The sequence below is a fragment of the Palaemon carinicauda genome, chromosome 3 (assembly GCF_036898095.1).
Source record: "Palaemon carinicauda isolate YSFRI2023 chromosome 3, ASM3689809v2, whole genome shotgun sequence".
Classification (NCBI taxonomy): domain Eukaryota; kingdom Metazoa; phylum Arthropoda; class Malacostraca; order Decapoda; family Palaemonidae; genus Palaemon; species Palaemon carinicauda.
Window position 1 is genome coordinate 70,378,121 of NC_090727.1, and position 20,996 is coordinate 70,399,116.

General features: G+C 38.0%; 2 long non-coding RNA genes across 3 annotated transcripts in view; both read right to left on the minus strand.

Moving 5' to 3' along the window:
- The window catches only part of LOC137638324 (uncharacterized), a 37,763-nt gene extending 25,701 nt beyond the window's left edge, over positions 1–12,062 (minus strand). The window contains exon 1 of the long non-coding RNA XR_011044054.1: positions 11,973–12,062. This is a non-coding gene — a long non-coding RNA (uncharacterized lncRNA). The remainder of the gene's footprint in view (positions 1–11,972) is intronic.
- LOC137638322 (uncharacterized) overlaps positions 1–20,996 on the minus strand; it is an 838,879-nt gene that overhangs the window by 686,586 nt on the left and 131,297 nt on the right. The gene's annotated exons all lie outside the window — the stretch shown is intronic.

The following is a 20,996-nucleotide window of genomic DNA, read 5'->3' on the forward strand; positions in this document are numbered from 1 at the left end:
TTTATAGACAGGCCAGTATTACACTACCTTGAATTCAACGAGATGCAATTACCAAAAAGGAAAGGGTCAAACAAAATCTAATGGCTCCTTATTATGCAAGGAGTTAGAGGCAGCATTGTTGGCTTTGGTAAGACCATGACATTTCAAGCAAGCCAAATATTCTGATTAGACCAGATTTCATGCAAATTTGCAAGGGGCTGATTATCGATACTGAGTGGTTCACTCAATACCTCCTCGCAACTTTGCATTGAATCTGGTATGCTTGCTTGATATGTTATGGTCTTACCAAAGCCAACTACGTTGCATGTATCTCCAAGATATTGAGATGCAGATGACCATCATCTTAATCCCAACTAAAGCAACTTTGCACACTTGACCCTTAGAGGTTGACAAGATCAATCAGTCATCAAGATGACATGGAAGGCATATTCATGTGAATTGGCATAAACCACAACCAAAAAATAAATCTATGATCACTTTCAAAACTATTGACAGTGTGAAGCACAGAACTTAAAACTGGTAAACAGTTCCTCCGCAAATGAACCGAGATGCTGTTTATTCATATGGATGGGTATCTTGAAAACCTCAATTATGAAGGATTTTTTCCAGGTCTTGGTTTTGATTTTAACACAGCTTCTAGTGATATTCGATCTCCAAAGGTATTCCTGATATTTAGTTTTTCAGCAGCTTTGAGATAAAGTAGAAATTTAGCAGTATCACAGCTGGTGTCCAGGAAATGTCTCCGCAAGAGCAATGTTTGCTCGGAGAAAAACATATCAAGTCTGCCCTCCTCACGCTTCTCCCATTTTCTTATATGTGCCACAAGTTTTCTATAAAACTCGAGAAAAATCTTGAGGGATTCTCAAACAATACGTACATTAAGCGACTGATGACGTAGAATATGTTATGATAAATACCTAGAAACTATTATTTTAGAATAAGACATCATCTTAGAGCTATGATTCATAACAGTGTTTTTTATCTTTTATTAATAATTAATATGTAAACAATAGCGTTCCTGCACGGTAAAAACTCGAATAACTGTGGGGAGTTATCACTGTGAAGACAGTAACGAAACTCAATTAGAAGTGAGCAGTTCCTATCTGTTCTCCAGTTAGCAGATGCCTCCACAAGAAAGAACAACTATTAAAGCCTGGCAGCTAGTCAATAATGACTTCCAGCATGGCTCTTGCTGTGGAAGGACTATAGATACAGATATTCCTGAAGAGCAGGCTTGGGAAAGGATTGGAAAGCTTGTTAGGTGATAGAGTGGTACTTGAAGCGGAGTTTGTAGCAAACAAATTGGAAAAAACAGCCATAGGTCTGCCCCAAGTTGCCATTACATTGCCCAGTGAATTGAAGGGTATCTCCCTACTTGCAAAAGCAGGATGATTCCCTACCTCCTTCCTCCCATACACAGTTTCTTGAATGTAACCCAGAAAGTTAGTTTAAAGATATGTAAAGACTTTGGTCCTGTTTAGAGGAAGACCTCTGAAATTCTATCTTCAGTGTAGACAAACCCCATGGGCTTAGAAGCATTGACTTTACAATATAAGGATGTCTTTTAGGACACTGCATAATGGAAAACGTGATGCATCAAGAGCGCCCTTTAGCCCCATTAATGTTACTATTTGAAAAGAGCAAAGAGCAGGTCACAGAGTTCACAGAAGACCCAGTCTGAGGGTCACAAAGCTCTCACCAGGAAATAACAGATGGAAGTGATACTGTTCATCCATAGTGTGAATAAAGCAGCTGGAGGCTGATAATTATTTAGCACCTCATGAGCAAGTGGGAAAGAGGCAGAGAGGACAGAGGCTCTATCTCAAAGGCAAGCCCCAAGGTCCACTTAATGGATCACTGCCATTGCCGAGGGTTGATCACTGTCATTGTGATTAAAAATGTTTTCCAGAAACAGAGATGAGCACAGGTTAACAGTTCCAATAACAATGCCAACAAAAATAGGTTATATCGGATTTATGGATTTGAGCTAAATAGCCTGGCACTGAGGGATTTGAAGTTAGCCAGCATCCAATGTATCTAGGGTAAAATCCTAGAGTTACATGATCAGTAAAGGTTAGAAGGAAGTGGACAGTAATATGGAAGAAATCAAGCAAGAACAGGTAAAATAAAATTATATAAAAAATTGCAGCTAGGGATCACAGGAATGCTGCAAAGACTTGGCCCTACGTAATCCATGGTGCATTGACGGAACTAGGACAACGCTGGGTTTAATACTGTGCACCCCGTCACCAGTATACCAAGCACCGTGTAGCTAATGTATCTCCCGGTAAACCAAGACTGGTACCAGCAATGAATACATGTTACTGCAACAATGCAGGGCAATAAAGTGGCAAGCGACATTGGGATTGCTTCTGTACATAGGTAACTATTAAGAACAGTATCTAAAAGAACAGAGAATACCATGTTTTACTGCAATAACATTTAGGGGCAACAGAGCAGCTATGTTTGATTGGTGTTAGACACAGGGAGCTGGCTACCTTACGCAATGCTTATACTGTAAATACAATGATGAGTAACAGTCCATTATGTTAGAATCTCTACCAAACATGTGAAGGTGCAAGAGCATCCCTGGAACAATGACATCAGTTCCAAAAAATTTATATGGACATGAAAGGGCCAAATAGTATTTTCAGAAGTATGAGAAAATCAGGGCAAACATCCTCTCCCAAAATTTTCAGGCTGATGATAGGTAATTAGCAAGCCAATAATGAGACTCACCAGTCCTAAAGCTGATGCACAAATCCCACAAACAAGGGCAAAGCTTACTGCCTCCCTTAAAAGGAGAACAGCATCTACCAGAATCTAGCATTCTCTTCAGGGAGAAGATTTCTGTTTTGCTGCTGTGTCTCCTATGAAAAAGAAAGTAAAAGAGGGTGAGAAAGTGGAGAAGGAGCTTTGCTAATCATTGCAATAAGTGAGCAACAGTAGCCAAAAGAACTTCTGACAGACCAAGTACCACGGCAGCAGAGGGGGGGCAATTAACTGAAGCTATAACTGTACCTCCAAATAGACAGTCCACCTGCAAGAAGAAACTTTCACAACTCTGAATTCTTGGGAGACTCTGGATATCATAGAATAGGTACTGCATCCATGGAAATACTAAGAATGTATAGAGAGCGCAAGTCTGGCCCACCATGAGCAAACAGGAAAGAGAAAGTCAACATTGCCTGTTTAACAACCACATCCATAAGTCAGGGAAGTTACAAAAGGAGATCATACACAATCTGTCTCACTTGCAGATGTCAGGTTTTCCACAAGTAGGCTATAATGATGTCAGAAGAGACAAGAGTAGCAAAATGATATTTTCATAATAAAATAAATTTTTGAATATACTTACCCGCTGGTTATATAATAGCCTAAGTCCCCGACGCCTCGGCAGAAAATTCAAAATCTCTTGCGCAGCTTAGCGCATATAAGCCAGGTGTACCCCAGGTAGAACTATGCTCAACCAATTCAGATTTTCCATGCCCCATGGTCTCTAGAGGGGAGGAGGGTGAGTCTAAATCTTATATAACCAGCGGGTAAGTATATTCAAAAATTTATTTTATTATGAAAATATCATTTTTAAATATAAAACTTACCCGCTGGTTATATAATAGCTGATTGACACCCATTGGTGGTGGGTCAGTGACAGCTGCATAATTGGAAATTCACTTAAGAGTTACATAAACAACTTAAGTGGTTCTAACCTGATAAGGAAGCCGACAGCAATGCTCTGCCTCATTTTGTCTGCTATCCTTAGGAGATCCAGTGATCCACTCGGGGCTGATGATCTCTAGGAGCTGTCAAACGGTACAACCACCTATAACATGACAGGACCTGAACTAATACCCTTGTTCCGGGCGCTCTCTAGGAACAAAATGACCACCTGACTAGGACAAAGATTGCTGAAGATTGCCGACCAATCTTCACGTACAATCATAAAAATATATATAACAGTTCCAAGAGAAGAACAGGGGTACTAAGAATTTAGGGAAATGTAGTGGAGAATGTTTCACCTACTACTGCACTCGTTGCAAGTGATCCCAAACCGTAGACGTCTTCATAGAGACTGGACACGGTAAAAGTAAAGCAAGACGAATACAGGATTACCCCTTCACAAGACTGTATACGTGATGCTTGCAGAGAACAGTTTAGTTTAAAAATTACAGAAGTTTCTACAGCTTCGTGAGTCTTAACTCTTCCAACGTCTTATGATCTGTCACCCAACCGTGTGGAAGAACCTTTGTAATCAAAGTCTATACGAGATGACAATGTTTAGACATGGATAGCGCAGGCTTCTTGACCATGCACCTAAGAGATATGAAAAGACTCATAACTTCTTTGTTTTTGTTCCAATAAAACTTCATCGTTTTAATCGGGCAAAAAACTCTTCTCAGCCCATCACAAACCAAATTCGAGAGAACAGTGATCCCGAAAAATTTAGGCTATGGATGAGAAAGATGTTTATTAATAACAAAGAATCCAGGTTGCAAGGTACCTATGGCTTAACCAATGTGAAGTCCATGTTCTTGCTAAAAGAGTGAACTTCAATGACTCTCAACTATGGTAGACTTACTCAGAAAGTCTCCAAAGTTAGGCTTTAAAAAAGAAACCAAGTGTAAAGGGTCAGATCTGTCACTACCGCAAAGCTCCAGAAACGAACCCTGAATTTCAGGCTGGAGCATCTTGCTGATGCCTTCAAGTCCTCTCAAACGATCTGAGATGATCTATAAAGTCTCTATTTGATAGATCCAATCTTCTGCGTCTGAAGACAGATGCCCGCATACTCCTGTACCCTTTGATGGTCGAGGAGGGAAGAAAATGTGTTTTCTTCTAAGGTCTAAGAAAAAATAGGCCACTTGTGTTAGAGTTACCTAATGAAGAGCTGGCTCTAGCTCTACACCACTCCATAAAGCACTCTAATTGGGTTGGAAAACCTTGAAGCAAAAGTCCTTTGTACAAGCGAAAGCCTCAGCTGTCTCCTTCGAACAACCCTCTAGATCTTAGGGGTTTTCCGAAATACTGGAGGCAGCTAGACCTAAAGCTTGATGGTTTAACATAAAACGTTCGTGATCCTGACACGGGAAAAAGGACTAAAGACATGCTTCCGGCATGCACCCAGCATGGTCCCAGCATGAGTCCAGAACGGTTCCAGTATGCCGCCTACACTCAACATGTCGTGAGAGAGAATCGAGATCTAGAACCGCCTCCCAAAACTCGTCCATATCGGTCGCAAGAAACCGATATTAAAGCTAGGCGTTGAAAAGAAGCGTCAACCACGTGAACCTCATGCTGTGAGGTTAAGACCTGATTCATGTGGAATCAGAAAGTGTTCAACAAACTTAAAGCCAAAGCTTGACAAGAGGGAGCGTTAGCTGCGAGGCCAGAGAGACGCGAAGGAGAGACAATAATCTGGTTAAACTGCTGTGAGAACAAGACTTGACTGTATGCGTCTAGCATGCGACCATAATGTCGCATGTGGTTGCATTTATGTAAGGTGTCATGTGGGTACAGCACTGTGTGTGTGCCCGGCTTGTTGTAAATCTACAGCGTGCAGCGTGGAGGCGACAGCATCGCGTCCGGTCATTGACGGAAAGACGGAACTGAAAGCCGAGAGTTGTCCACGTGTAGGATGCGTACGCATGGGTGATAGTCACGCGTCCCGCAGACCGCGAAAAAGGGACAACCTTTGGAAAAGATCAACTTTGACTGTTAGCGGCCAACATACGACCAGACTGGTGTCTGCGTCTGGGACTGCGTGAGGGAGAGACCAGAACTTGCGTCTGTGTCTGCACGATGTCTGCCGTAAGAGAGAGACAAGACCGCTACAAGCACCCGCTCTAACGGTTCTCGTAACACAAGCATATTTCTGCAAGGAAGCGTTACTAAGCATAGGAGAACTATGCCTTCTGACACTAATCGGAAAACCATTTCTTTGATCTATGGTAGTCCTTAGACTCTTTAGGAGAAAATTTTCTCCCCCCCTAGAATCGTAAATGCTAAACACAGATGAAAAAGACCTCTTTTAGCTCAGACCAAATCTACACTCGCGGGGTAGCAAGTGCGCCAACTCAAGCGTGGGCGAAGGCCGGGAGAGAGCATCAACCGCAGTCCTGAGAGCGACCTGGGAGAGTCCCTATGACATTTCAAGCGCGCCTTGTGCGCGAACTGAACGTCTCCAATGCTGTGAGATACCGTCAACAGTAGTCGCTAGACCTCAGAAGAAAGTAATAGACCTTTCTCCAAACTGGGGAAGGAGAAGAAGTGTGAACAGAAGCAAACTGAGCACCTTTTCCCCCAAAGAACTATGTGTCTTACACGAGTCAGGTGCTGACACGTCGCCTTCTTCCGAAAAGAAAAGACTTCTGGCGAACGTTAGATACTGCAGGATAAGTTAATAGAAAAACATACGACTCCTGAAAGGTCTTGGACAAATCGATTGGTGACTACCAATTCTAGGTTATGCGTCCTTCGATGAGGACAAAGTCCTTCCTCCCTGAAAGTGAGTCAGAATCCAGAGGAAGAGCTAGGATTGTATGTGACTTGTCTGACTTCCGCTTCTCTCGCGGAAGAAAAAAAACACACTCGATTGCTTCCTGTTCACGCATCACAACCTGTTCGCGTGCATACATGACGAGTAACTACCTAGTCTGGTAGACAGGGAAAACGTAGAATGTTATTCTCGTCAGGAAACTGCATTCTAATATACAGAAAACAGTTACAAGATCCATGATACCATAACGATGACGATCTGATCGCTTCAAGACCTCCCAACTCCGCTCTTTTCAAGAAACTATGTCACATGGTTGTGATGTCATAGCTCGCCAAACATAGGCGAAGAAAAGAGCATTACCTCATCATTCCAAAGTGGAGAGAGACCGTCTTGGACTGCATCAACAATATTGCTTGGCGGAACAGACGTTTAATGCACAAGGTCTGCGAAGAACCTCAGCCTACCGACCTTCCTTCTCCCAAGGGCTGGAACGTAAGTTAGAGATATAGGACTAGGGGCAAGGTGAAAACGAACAAACACCTCCTCCAGAGCACTGTGCTATGTTTACGAGTCACTAACAAGAGTGGTTTAAAAACATAAAACATTAAATCATAAAAGATCTGCCCGTGGTGGGAGATATACTTTAACGTTCTATTCTTATAAAGGCCTTAGTGCCCTTTCTGTTGTAGCAGCTGCAAGCGCTGTATAATTTCTACAGGAAGCTTCGTTATTTTCCTGAGAATGATTTAATGTTAATTCATGACTTTATTTTACCATTAATTTACTAGGCCATCGTTCCCTAAAGGAGCCCTTTGGGTTAAAGCATCTTGCTTTCCCAAATAGGGTTGGAGCTGGCTTGTAATATAAATAAATGAGGGAAACTCTTTAGAAAAATTCTCATGAGTTTCTGAAAGTTATTCCCTTCCTTTAGCCATCTCTATCCTAGGAAGAGAAGTCATGATTCTTAGGAAACCACTCCTTATGATTCTGAATTCGGACCTCAATACTAAGAGGCTTAATTCTAGTTCTCACACCCAAGAGTTAGCCCAGCAGGCCTTGGACCGAGAATATAAAATCTTTCTAGTTAAGATTTATTTCTTAATATAGCGCCTGGAGCAACAATAACTGAACACTAGACGTTCATGGTCAGGTAGACATCAAAGTCTATAGCCATAGGTAGTGAAGCGACCACCCCGACGCTGAAGCGTCCACACTGATGCTGAAGCGTCCACACTGATGCTGAAGCGCCCACACTAGCGCTGAAGCGCCCACACTAGCGCTGAAGCGTCCACACTGACGCTGAAGCGTCCACACTGACGCTGAAGCGTCCACACTGACGCTGAAGCGTCCACACTGATGCTGAAGTGCCCACACTAGCGCTGAAGCGCCCACACTAGCGCTGAAGCGTCCACACTGACGCTGAAGCGTCCACACTGGTGCTGAAGCGTCCATACTGACGCTGAAGTGTCCATACTGACACTGAAAGCGTCTACACTGACGCAGGAGCATCCACACTGACGCTGAAGCGTCCATACTGACGCTGAAGCATCCACACTGAAGTGGCGCTTCGCTCCATTCCGCCGACGTTCCGTTTCCGTTGCCGCACCGTTCCGATGACGCTTCGCCGGCTCTGCTGACTGGCGAACGTCGGTGCGTCTGTATAGACTAATACTAGGTGCTATGATCCGTCGGTTTGCGTCGAGCATTCGAAGTAAAGCATCCACTTTCCCCCACCATTGAACATTGCGGTAGGTAGGCCGCCTGTACGACAACGAGATCTCACCGTTAAAGACACGACGCCTGTGCTTCCGTGTCAAAGACCGGAATCGAGACACCCAACCGCACTGTTAACGGCAGGCAGAAAAGACTGCAAATCCATAGCGCTAGCCACTGTCGAGAGACGACACCCAACAGGTGGGGTGGCGGCACTGCGTCTGCACCGCATGAAACGTAATACACGCAGAACGAATCTAATTTTGTTTTCAGCTTAGCGCCTTTGAAAACACTAACACCTCGCTTTATCTATAGCGAGGGTGAGCGTTCTGGTGGTCGACAGAAAACACTCGAGAGGACTTCAGTTCGGGTCTAAAAGACTGTAACGCCTGGTTACCCTCTCGATTCCTTTCGACGTTTGACATAACCTCTCCCATGGGTTCGGGAGCTCGATAGAGGTCTAAGGCTAGGATAACGACAGGTACGAATAGAAGCACTCTCCACTGAATAAAATTCACTGGACAATTTATCATTAAAAAATTTGCACTTTACTCTTTGGCACAAAGATAGTTACATAATTACCCGAAAGACAAAGTATACACTCTCTCAAAGGAAATGAACTCCGTAGGGAGAGACTTATAATTCTGTCACTGGACAATTGTTTGAATGGGAAAGCAACCCATATAAAAGTAACAAAATATTAAATATCAAAAATTACCTTAATAGATATAATATTTATACATTAAAATAAACCCTTAAATTAAGGGGTTCCAATAAAAGATGAATCATCACTCGCATCATTGGAACATCTACAAATAAAATGCAAACAATTTAGTATTCTGAAAACCACCAAATCAACAACGATACATACTGTAGAATCGTGCGCTACGACGAATGTAAAGAATACTGCATCGTATAACATAAACTGAAGTGTAACTTCCTTTAATCTCTGACAAGGAAAAATAATGAAAGGACCAATTAATTGCAAAATAAAATGTTCCTTTGATAAAGTACAATAAAAAACTTGAGAAGCAAAAGAAAGTACTATTCATAAAATCGCTACAATACTGTATATGTAACATCATAACGATACTGATTACCGTAACAAAAATAAACTGAACGGTAGTTAATCTTTGCAAACAGATCAAAGATTATCTAAAGAAAAAAAATTAAAAGGATAAAATTTTCTCAAAATAAATCCTTTAAATTAATTTATAACTTAAAACACCAAAAGCAAAATCACTTATATTCTTAAAAGGCAAGACAGACTTTTAGCCTACGGAAGAGGCTGTGACGTCATCCATGGACGAAATGTTTACATTTCGCCCTTATGATTTCGTGAGGTTTAAAATAGGTTGAAAAACCTTCCAACCCTACCTTTTAAGTTAAAATACGTGATCAACAAAACAAATATGCGAAAGCCAAAACTCAAAAACGTTAATACATCACCAAATAACGTCCAAACAGAGTAAGAAAACAAGAGAGAATTTCCAATAGTTCAGCCAGCTATGGCGGCAGAGAAAATCTGAATTGGTTGAGCATAATTCTACCTGGGGGTACCGCGAGGGCGCTGGGGTACACCTGGCTTATATGCGCTAAGCTGCGCAAGAGATTTTGAATTTTCTGCCGAGGCGTCGGGGACTTAGGCTATTATATAACCAGCGGGTAAGTTTTATATTTAAAAACAATGTTTATTTGATTTCCCCAAGATAGTTACAAGACCTGGCTACAGACAAAATGACCATATGGCACACACTGGTTGTGGTTCTATAAACACCAACTCCTCCAAATGATATAAAAATACACAGGCAGCAAGCACTTTAAGGCAAGCACTCAACCGAATGGATGCTTTTCCAATTCAACCTTTTTAATTATCATGGTAAATGCTCCAACTGAACTGAGTTTTGTCTAAGGATAATGTTATGAGAATTTGAATTTATGAGCAGTGATGATAAACAAATACCCCAAGTCATTATTAGTAACCTTTGTTCTTATTTACCAGGCCACAAAATGTACCCTGTTGACTAAGTAAATAAGAAAATGTAAATTATGAAAATCCCTTCATAATCAAACCCAATTTCAAAGACCTAACACAAAATGTAAATTATGAAAATCCATAACTAAACAAAAATTCAAAGAGCTAACACACAATGCCAGCAAAACATACTGAATTCCAAGGAAGAAAACCCTCCCTAAAAGAGTCAAAATGTTGTGAAACAATAGTGTCCCAGTAGACGTGTTTTTTTTAGATGGCCCTTGGTACCTATGCTTAAGCCCAAACCACTACTTATTGCCTTGGTTCTGAAGTTTAAAGAATACACCACACAACTCTCCTATAGAACCCCCCACTTCCTTAAAGGCACTTTCACTCCAAAGTGGCACATAGCATGCGTCATACCACACTTTGGTGTGAAAGTGACCTAAAAAAAAAAAAAAAAAAAAAAACAGAAGGCCTAAAAATATTGTCTGACAGGTAGGAGCTACAGATATCATTTGGCAGTTAGACTAAGATTCGGGTTAAAGGTTTTACTATAGCCGACAAAACTTTGCAATGAAATACATTATAATTTAACTATTGGAAAATGTGGCTTGAGACTTAAGAGACAAAATAGGCTATATCATTGTAATTAGCACCGTAAAGCATTTTTACGTTTAATGGATTCCAGGGAATTGGTTGGTTTTCAAAACTGATGTGGCACCTTATATTAAGCTTAGGGAGGTTAGGCTGAATCTGTAAATAATTATGTACTTTTTAGAAGGTTAATTTGTGCTAGGCAGGGCATGCCACCATATGGGTCAAGTTACATTGAGGATAAAGTCAGGGTATAATGGTTAGGTTAGGCTAAGATGCATTTCAGTGTTTCACTGACTTTCAACCTTTGCCTAGGTAAGGTTAGGTTATGATGCATTATTGTATCACCATAGTTTTTGCTTACTCCCACCACAACATTTCCCATTTTCACACTTGGTTACACACAATTAGGCGAAGCTTTAGTACGTTAATGGTAGAGCAAGGTTAAGGATATGGTAGTTTAAGGAAAGGAGTTATAACAAAAGTTTCTTTAACAAGTATTATAAAATCTTGCTAGTGAAAATACAAAGTGACAAATTTATAAATAGGAAACCTTCACAACAAAATTAATGGTGTGGTTCCTTTTCATCAATTGGTTAATTTACTTAAGGAAAAAATATATCTTGCTTAGTGATCCCGAAAAAAATCCTGTTGCCCATAACTGTTATAGGTGAGGTTAGGTATTCCAAAATGAGTGTTACCCAACAATGGTCAAATTTAAAAACCACTATGTAAAGCAGTTGTAATAAATACACAATTAATATTTAAGAATATAAATTAATGTTTATACCATTTTCCCAAGCGTAATCTTCACCAAATATGAACCTACACACGATGGCCTTACTTATACTTCAAAGGCATAGTCCGTCTTCAAAGGCATACTTCATCTTCTGGCCTAGCATAAAATCATTTAAAATTTGGCTTAATCCTCAAGGCTAGAATAAAGTACCCTATCCTCGCGGCTAGCATAAAGTAGCCTATCCTCGAGGCTAGCATAGAGTAGCCTTTCATCAAGACTAGCAGAAATAGCACCCAGTATACAAGTTGTTTCATGGGCTTAGATTACGTATAAAGTTCCATTAGCCCTTAGCTACTAAAACATGTACAACGCCTTATTTCTTACACTTTACTCATAAGTAATACTTTCTTTTATATCAAATAAAGCAGCCTAAACAATGAACCATAACTTACCAAGTATTAAATTACAGATATTTGTTCAAAATAACACAAAATAGATTCTCATATTCACAAAAAGACTTTCTTCTGCCATAAGCATAGACGGCTGCCGGTAAGTGAGCAGAGTTGCCAGATAGGTTGGTCTAAAAATCCCCAAAACAACCCAAAAATCCCCATTTCTGCAAATATATTAATTACGCACTATACTTCATACATATGCAGTTAAACTAATTGCAACAATGTATAAATTTAATCATCTTTGACTTTTCTCCGTAGAAATTTGTACAGAATATTCACATAGACACCCAAAATCACCAAATCTAGGGATAAATCACCGTATCTGGCAACACTGCAAGAGAGGTGACTGACAAAATTCAAGAAAATGTCAATAGTAAAATCCAAGACAATGTCAATAGTAGTTCAAATAGTCATAGTTTTTAGTGCTGAAAGTGACACTGTTAAATAACATATAATTGTAAGCAACAATGTAATTTACGAGGAGTCTCACTGAAGGTAATTTCTGTGTCCATATAAGTAACTATTAAAAAAAGAATGAAAAAAATGAAAGATTACATCAATCTCCCTTTTGATAGTTTTATTTAATTCTTGAAAAATTTCATGATAAAAAAAAAACAAAATCAATATTAAAACAAAATTACCATTTCATAACGTTAATAGCATCCTAAGATTACACCGTCAGACTTGAATCCCGAGCTAGAATAAATACTCATCGAAGAATAGAGTAGGTACGCTAACGAAGACAAGTGTACGTGACCCGTCAAAAAGGACATCTAATTACTTAGGTAGATATGCACACAGATTCGACCCTTCCCACCCCCTCCTCATTTCCTAACTACAACACGGCAGTTGTGGTTTCCAAGTGTACCTTTCGGGGATACCCCTCTCATCAGGGTAAGAATACTCCCTCCTCCCCGAGGGTAAGAATACTCCCTCCTCCCCGAGGGTAAGAATACTCCCTCTTCCCCGAGGGTATGACTATTCCCTCTTCCCCTTACTCGAGGGATGGGGAGAGACCGAGTAGTCATATGTCTGGCAATGCCGATCACCGTGACCGGAAAAATATATATATATATATATATATATATATATATATATATATATATATATATATATATATATATATATATATATATATATATATATATATATATATATATCTTCTACGCCTATTGACGCAAAGGGCCTCTGTTAGATTTTACCAGTAGTCTCTATCTTGAACATTTAAATCAATACTTCTCCATTCATCATCATCTAATTCACGCTCCATAGTCCTCAGCCATGTAGGTCTGGACCTTCCAACTCTTCTAGTGCCATGTGGAGCCCAGTTGAAAGTTTGTATGATTCAGATTAGTAACAGACTTCAGCAGTTATAGCAATCACTAAATGCATTAGATGAAACAAGATTAAGGAGAAGAAATTAAACGTAACTTGAGTTAGGAAGAATGGTTACAGTAGATGGAGGAGACTCGTGACCAAGGCAGACGATGTGTCTACAGAACTGGCAGAGGCGCTACATGTATACCATGGTCTTCCACTCTCTTGGGGTAGAGTTTCCTAGCTTGAGGGTACACTTGGGTATACTATTTTATCTTATTCAACTTCCTCTTTTATTTGAAGTTTTTTATAGTATGTGTGAAGGATCTAATTAAATGTTGTTACTGTTCTTGAAATATTTTATTTTGATTGTTTATTCTTATCTTGTAGTTTATTTTCTTATTTCCTTTCCTCACTGGACTATTTTTCCCCGTTGGGGCCCTTGGGCTTATACCATCTTGCTTTCCCAACTAGGGTTATAGCCTAGCTTGTAATAATAATAATAATAATAATAATAATAATAGGTAAAGGAAGGAAAATTGTTAGTAAATACTATAAAACTATCAATGAATAAAAGAAGGGAAAATATGATTGAATAAAATTCGAGATTATCAAGTGAATAATGGAAGTAACAATATAAAGGAAGAAAATATGACGAAGATTAATTAATAAAACAAGATGTAAAAGAATAACTAATCCAAGATATAACGCAGAAAGGGGAAGACGATTAAAGAATAAGATTAAGAAGTCCATGAATATTTGAAATTTAAAAATACGGAACTAATTATTCTAATAAATTAAAATAAATTTCAAATAATAAGCATATGTAATTCTCTGACTATATTACCTAATCTTTTCAGCTCCATTTATTCATTGTCATTACTATTATTACTCGGAAACTCTGTTTTATCTTATTTCTCTTCCGCTTTTGTTTTTTGAAGTTTTTATAGTTTATATATGATAGATCTAATTTAATGATGTCACTGTTCTTAAAATACTTTATTTTGATTGTGTATTACTTTTTTGTAGTTTTTTTTTATTTCCTGATTTCCTTTCCTCACTGGGCTATTTTTCCCTGTTGGAGCCCTTGGCCTTATAGCATCTTGCTTTTCAAACTAGGGTTGTAGCTGAGCTTGTAATAATAATATTAATAATAATAATAATATAATCCTTTCCATCATAAAAAATATGAGCTTCCATGGAGCTCACGTGAGAGATATATTAATAATTAAATTAAAAATAAAAGTACAAGAATTATCAAGAGAAAACAAGCAACAAAGCAGTGTATTGGGGATTCGAAGAAAAAATATAAAAAATACAAAAAATTTTACCATCTACAAAGAGCCAACATTTGGTTCGCTAAGTGGTACAGTACCCAAAAGGAATTTTGAATTATTTAAATTTATTTTTTTACCTCCGCCAACGAAGTTGGCAATAGGTTATGTTTTACCCCTTGTTTGTGTGTGAACAGCTTCCTGGCCACAATTTTAATCGTAGAGTAATGAAACTTGCAGGGATTAACTGTTATGAAAAAGCTGGAAATTATTAAATTTTAGAATGTCAAGGTCAAGGTCATACAAAATGTCTAATTCACGTAATCAGCCATAACTTTGGACATCGTTGTCACAGAGACTTCAAACTGGGTTCATACAAGTGTATGAAAATCCACGCCAATTAATACTGTACATGTTAAGGTCAAAGAATGGTCAAGGTCAAGCAAAAGGTCGAGAAATAAGCTCCCGCGACGGAGGTCTGCGCTCTACTGAGTGGCCCCCTAGTTTTAAATCAATTTATTATTTCAAATATTTGAATAGTATGTAATTATAAGTAAATGTTTTTTTAATTTTCTATTTAACTTTCACAAATTCAAATATTCATTACGTCACTATATAACTTTACCGATCATGATGCCTGGCCGACAGAGAAACCACAAATGTTAAGACAAAACCTCAAATGTGATAGAAGACGCCGAAGAATCAAGACAGATAATATGGAGAGGAAGAGCGTGTCACGACGAGCGACGAAAATCTTGATAAATTCTGGAAATTGCTGATTCGGCGAGATCATCAGATTATCTTAAAAAACTGGGGGAGGAGATGGTTCTCAAGCGATTAGAACAAGGACCTCGGTGGAGTTTCTCTGATCTCCCGATGATATCAGACACAGTTGTGGAAAACGAATTCATCAAAAAAAAAAAAAAAAAAAAAAAAAAAAAAAAAAAAAAATCCAGATCTGGGATTCATTTACAGAAAAAAAAAAAACATTTCAAGATCTACCAGTTCATTCATAAAAACTCACGCATTTTGGGTACGAGTGTCTCAGAGAGAATGCATTTATGAACATTTTTTCACAATCTTTAAAAGCTGACAAAGAAACTCTGTCTAGAACAGCACTGGTAAAGTGCTTGCCTGGCATTCGCATGGCAGCAGATCGATCCCAGCCCGAGGACCGTGAGTTTAAGCTGTTTACTGGGGAGTAGATGGATTTGTAAATATATTTTTTTCACAACATTTAAACCCTATAATGATACTCTGGCTAGTACAGCACTGGTAAAGTGCTTGCCTAGCATTCACATGGTAGCAGATCGATCCCAGCCCAGGACCGTGAGTTTAAGCTGTTTACTAGGGAGGCCACTACTGTGGTTAGACACCACAGGGGGGTTGGGGTTGTCCGACTGACGTTCTGGTGAGTATCTATTCTGATGAAAATGGAACTGAAACCAGACACCTTTAACTTTCGGATGATAGGTACCAGCCATAAAAAATACATAATAGTAAACTTATTATCCGATGTTGTCAAAAAATAAGAATTTCTCGATGTGGACGGGAACTCTCGGAGAATGAAAGAAAGAAAAGGAAAAAAAAATGTTGGGTAAAAAGCTTTCGAAGACAGTAATCAAAACTTCGTCAAAGTTAATGAAAAAAATGAATTATTTCTAAAACTTGTTTGACATAGTGGGTTATGAAAAAATCAAAATACGACATAAAGATTAGACTGAAGTTATTAATGTATTAATCCAGAAAATTAAATAATTCTAAAAGCTATAGGATAAGTGAATAAGATATTTCCCATCTAAATCCTGAACAGAATGTTTTTCTGTATGAGGCTTGAATATTATTGTAACAAAATGGCACATGCACAATAAACTAAACATCAAATACTGCTTATAAAAACCAAACAATAAATAACAGCAAAATTAGTTTTACGAAATAGTTTGTCTCTAGGAAAATAATTTGCACCCACATACATATACATGGTTAATTTATATATATATATATATATATATATATATATATATATATATATATATATATATATACATATATATATATATATATGTATGTATATATATATATATATATATATATATATATGTATGTATATGTATGTGTATATATATATATATATATATATATATATATATATATATATATATATATATATATATATATATATATATATATCTATATCTATCTATCTATATATATATATATATATATATATATATATATATATATTATATATATATATATATATTATATATCCATATTTATATATATATATATATAATATATATACACATATAAATATATATATATATATATATATATATATATATATATATATATATATATATATATATATATGTGTGTGTGTGTGTGTGTGTGTATGTGTATGTGTGTGCTGAGCATAGAAAATAGCTGCAAAAGCACCAATGACGGGTTTTTCCTCCATTGCTCTTATCAAATTAAAACATTATGAATCGTCTTCAATTATCATTATCATTATATTAAAATTATTATTTTCATTAAAATTCATCTGACCCAAACCCTACTCCTACCTTTCCTCTCGATCTATTTTGCACAGGTAAAGTCGTTTTCCAGTCTCTTTTCTAACATCACTATTTCGACCATAAGTGAAAGAGCTGGAAAGTGTTAACAAGAGGGGGAAGTCTCACTTAAATGCGGTCGAGAGTAAAGTTATGAAGTTAAATGGAAAGAGAGGGACTTTAGTAATGGATGTTAATGTGAATGGTTAGAGATTGGAAGTGGTAGATTCATGTAGGCGTTTTGGACTCCATATAAAGAAGGACTGATGATGTGGGGAGATAGAGGAGTCAGGAAAAATTAAACAGCAAAGGTACATTTAAAGATTTGTCGTAAAAAACGGTAAAAGGGTACACTTAAAAATTTGCCGTAAAAACGGTAAAAATCCTGGAATAAATGTTGCCAGGCATTTACCGTTTTAAACACGGATATATTGACGTAAAGAAGTGATATCATGGCCACCAACCCGTAAAAGATAATAACAAAGTAAGGTAAAATTACGGTCGTCTGTATTTTACTGAAATACAGAAATTTTACGAAGAATTTCCGATTAAAATTGAGTTTTTTAACAGTGTAGCAGGATGTGTGGAAGAGATTCAGAGGAGACTTGGAATATCTATAGAAACTATAGGCGAGAATGTCTGAAAGGGTTAGGCCAAATCTTCTTAGGAAGGTGCAAATCGAAGCTAAAGTCTTGAAGCTTTTTAGATATGCATAAATGGTTAAAAATGGAAGAGGAAGGATATGAAAGCAAAGCGGAGGGGGGAAGGGGGGGGCGTCATCAATGACTCGTCAAATAAATTATGAATGAGATAGCTATCACTTCGTTTTATTTTATTCGAAGTAATCCCCTGAAATGAGAAATGTTTTAGTACTGAAAACACTTAAAATCACAAAATTATATATATATATATATATATATATATATATATAATCATAAATCCACTATACATGCAACTGCTGAAAAAAAAATCTGCATCATCATTCTCACAAATATGAAATATGATAATATTCCTGATGATTCAAGTTCCTGAACGAAAGGAAAGTACTTATAACCTGGGAAAAAATATATATAACATTTCTTATTAATAAAAAAAAGTTCCAACATAAGAGGTCTTTCGGGATAAAAAAAAAACTTGGTAAGTTTTAACCATCAGAATTTCCGATGCATAATATCATTTAATATTCATGGCGAAAAACGAGAAAATATGAAGGGGTCAGACCAGATTAATTTACACTGATCATTACCGCTGAAGTTGAAGTGAAGAGAGAGAGAAAAAATCCTCTCCAGGTTCTCATCAACAAAATAATAAGTCATTGCCCCTCGCACTCAAAACAGCTCTGATTCATTATGAAAATGGAATGAATAATTCACAAAAGATGGTTTACAAAACATGTTCGCATTTGGTTAAAAGCTGGAGGAAAGAATTGAAATTTCGTGACATTCAAAACAATAATGGAGAGAGAGAGAGAGAGAGAGAGAGAGAGAGAGAGAGAGAGAGAGAGAGAGAGAGAGAGAGAGAGAGAGAGATTTACAAGAATTTTGGATGTCTCAAAGACATTTTGTCCATCCACGGAGACTATTTGCCCTTTGGTAGAGCAATTTAGTTTACGCAGTTATAGAGTTCCTGTGATCTTGTCTGACTTATTCTTGAACAGAGAGAAGTTACAAGGATTTTAAATGTCTCTCAAAGACTTTTTAATCCATCCGCGGAGTCTATTTGCTCTTTGGTGAAGCGATTTAGTTTAAGCATTTAACGAGTTCTTATTATCTTGTCTAACTCAAGAGAGAGAGAGAGAGAGAGAGAGAGAGAGAGAGAGAGAGAGAGAGAGAGAGAGAGAGAGAGAGAGAGAGAGAGAGAGAGTTTGTATTCCGAAGTGGAGGAGCCAAGTCATCAGCAAATAACATTTTTCCCTTTTACTGTTGACCCCAACCACGTTTTAAACTCATTATATCCACTACTCAAGGCTCCTCGGCTGTTATTTTTCTCTCTAGAAAGGAACAGTAAGAAAGAGTTGAAAATTAAACACACATACAGTACAAATATATTTTTTTTCTAGGGATCTTTTTCTGTTTGGCCCAAAAAAAGGACTAGCGCATAGTAGCATACTCTGTATTTACATCTACATACACAACCTTCATTCACTGTTATTTCTAATGTCCAATAAGGATCATTATCAAATATCAAAATATAGTATTACAGTGGGGGACTGTGGTACCCAACCACATCAGTGGCCTCCCCAGTAAATAGCTTAGACTAGGTCCAGGGATGGGATCGATCTGCTGCCAAGCGAATGCTAGGCGAACACGTTACTACTGTACTAGCCAGGAGCTAGTACAGTGTAATAGCCATTTCACCAAGAATACCGATAATGAAGAATAAAATAAAATATTTTTCCATACTAAATACAAAATACACAATGACATAAACTCGGGCTGGGATCGATCTGCTGCAATGCGAATGCTAGGCGAACACTTTACCACTGTACTAGACAGGAGCTAGTACAGTGTGCTAGCCATTTCACCAAGAATACTCACAATGAGAATGAAATAAAATATTTTTTCTATACTAAATAAAAAATACTTACACAAAAACACAAACACCACTATACACGAGGGGGGGGGGGTAATCAAAATGAATAATTGAAATGATTATGACAAAGCTTAATCACCTCTTTGACAATTAAACAACCTGAGAGAGCTGCGTTATTGCTCTAATGTCCCGCCACCCAAGAAGAGAAAAAGCAATTCAGCATTATTAATGGACATGGAGTATAGACCATTTTTAGCTGGTGATATTCAATTGGTATTTCACAATGAAACAAATTCATCTCATGTATTATTTCTCCATGGCGATGAATGCATATTTCAGCTAATTTCGTCTGGTAAACAGATGAAACAAGAGGGGTATTCAGTAGAGCGCAGACCTCCGTCGCGGCAGCTTATTGCTCGACCTTGACCGTATTATGTATGAATTGGCTTGGATTTTCATACACTCAAATATGAACCAAGTTTGAAGTCTCTGTGACAACGATGTCCAAAATTATGGCTGATTACGATTTAGCGCACTTGAAATTTCCACTACAACACTGAAGAATTCTTAGATCACTATCACTTCTATATAAGTTACATCACCATTTTTTTTTAAAGCAAACTGCTAGAAGCCCAAGGGTTCCAAAACGGTTACGTAAATTATCATAGCGATAGCAACGGTCAAAAATAACTTTATTATCATGTCTTACTGCGAACGGACTCGAGCAGTTAAAAAAGTTAACATAAACAAAAACTAAAAAGGATAACCCGGTTGTGGTGACCTGTTGGTAACGTCCTTGCCTGGTGATCGCCAGATTGGGGTTCGAGTCCCCCTTAAACTCGTTTGTTCATTTGGTCGCTGCAACCTCACCATCTTTGTGAGCTAAGGATGGGGTGTTTGGGGGAGCCTATAGGTCTATGTGCCGAGTCGTCAGCAGCCATTGCCTGGCCCTCCTTGGTCCTATCTTGGGTGGAGAGGGACCTTGAGCACTGATCATATGTATACATGGTCAGTCTTTAGGGCATTGCTCTGCTTGCTAGGGCAATGTCAGTGTCCCCTGCCTCTGTGATTCATGAGCGGCCTGTAAACTAACATCCAGGATCTCCCAGTGAATGTTAATATTCGTGAAAACTTGATTATCACAAGGGAAAGCAATTATTATTATTATTATTAGCTAAGTTACAACCATACTTGGAAAAGCAGGATGCTATTAGCCCATGGGCTCCAACAGGGAAAAATAACCCAGTGGGGAAAGGAAATAAGGAAATAAATATATTACAAGAGAAGAAATGAACAACTGAAACAAAATATACTAAGAACGGCAACAACATTAAAATAGATTT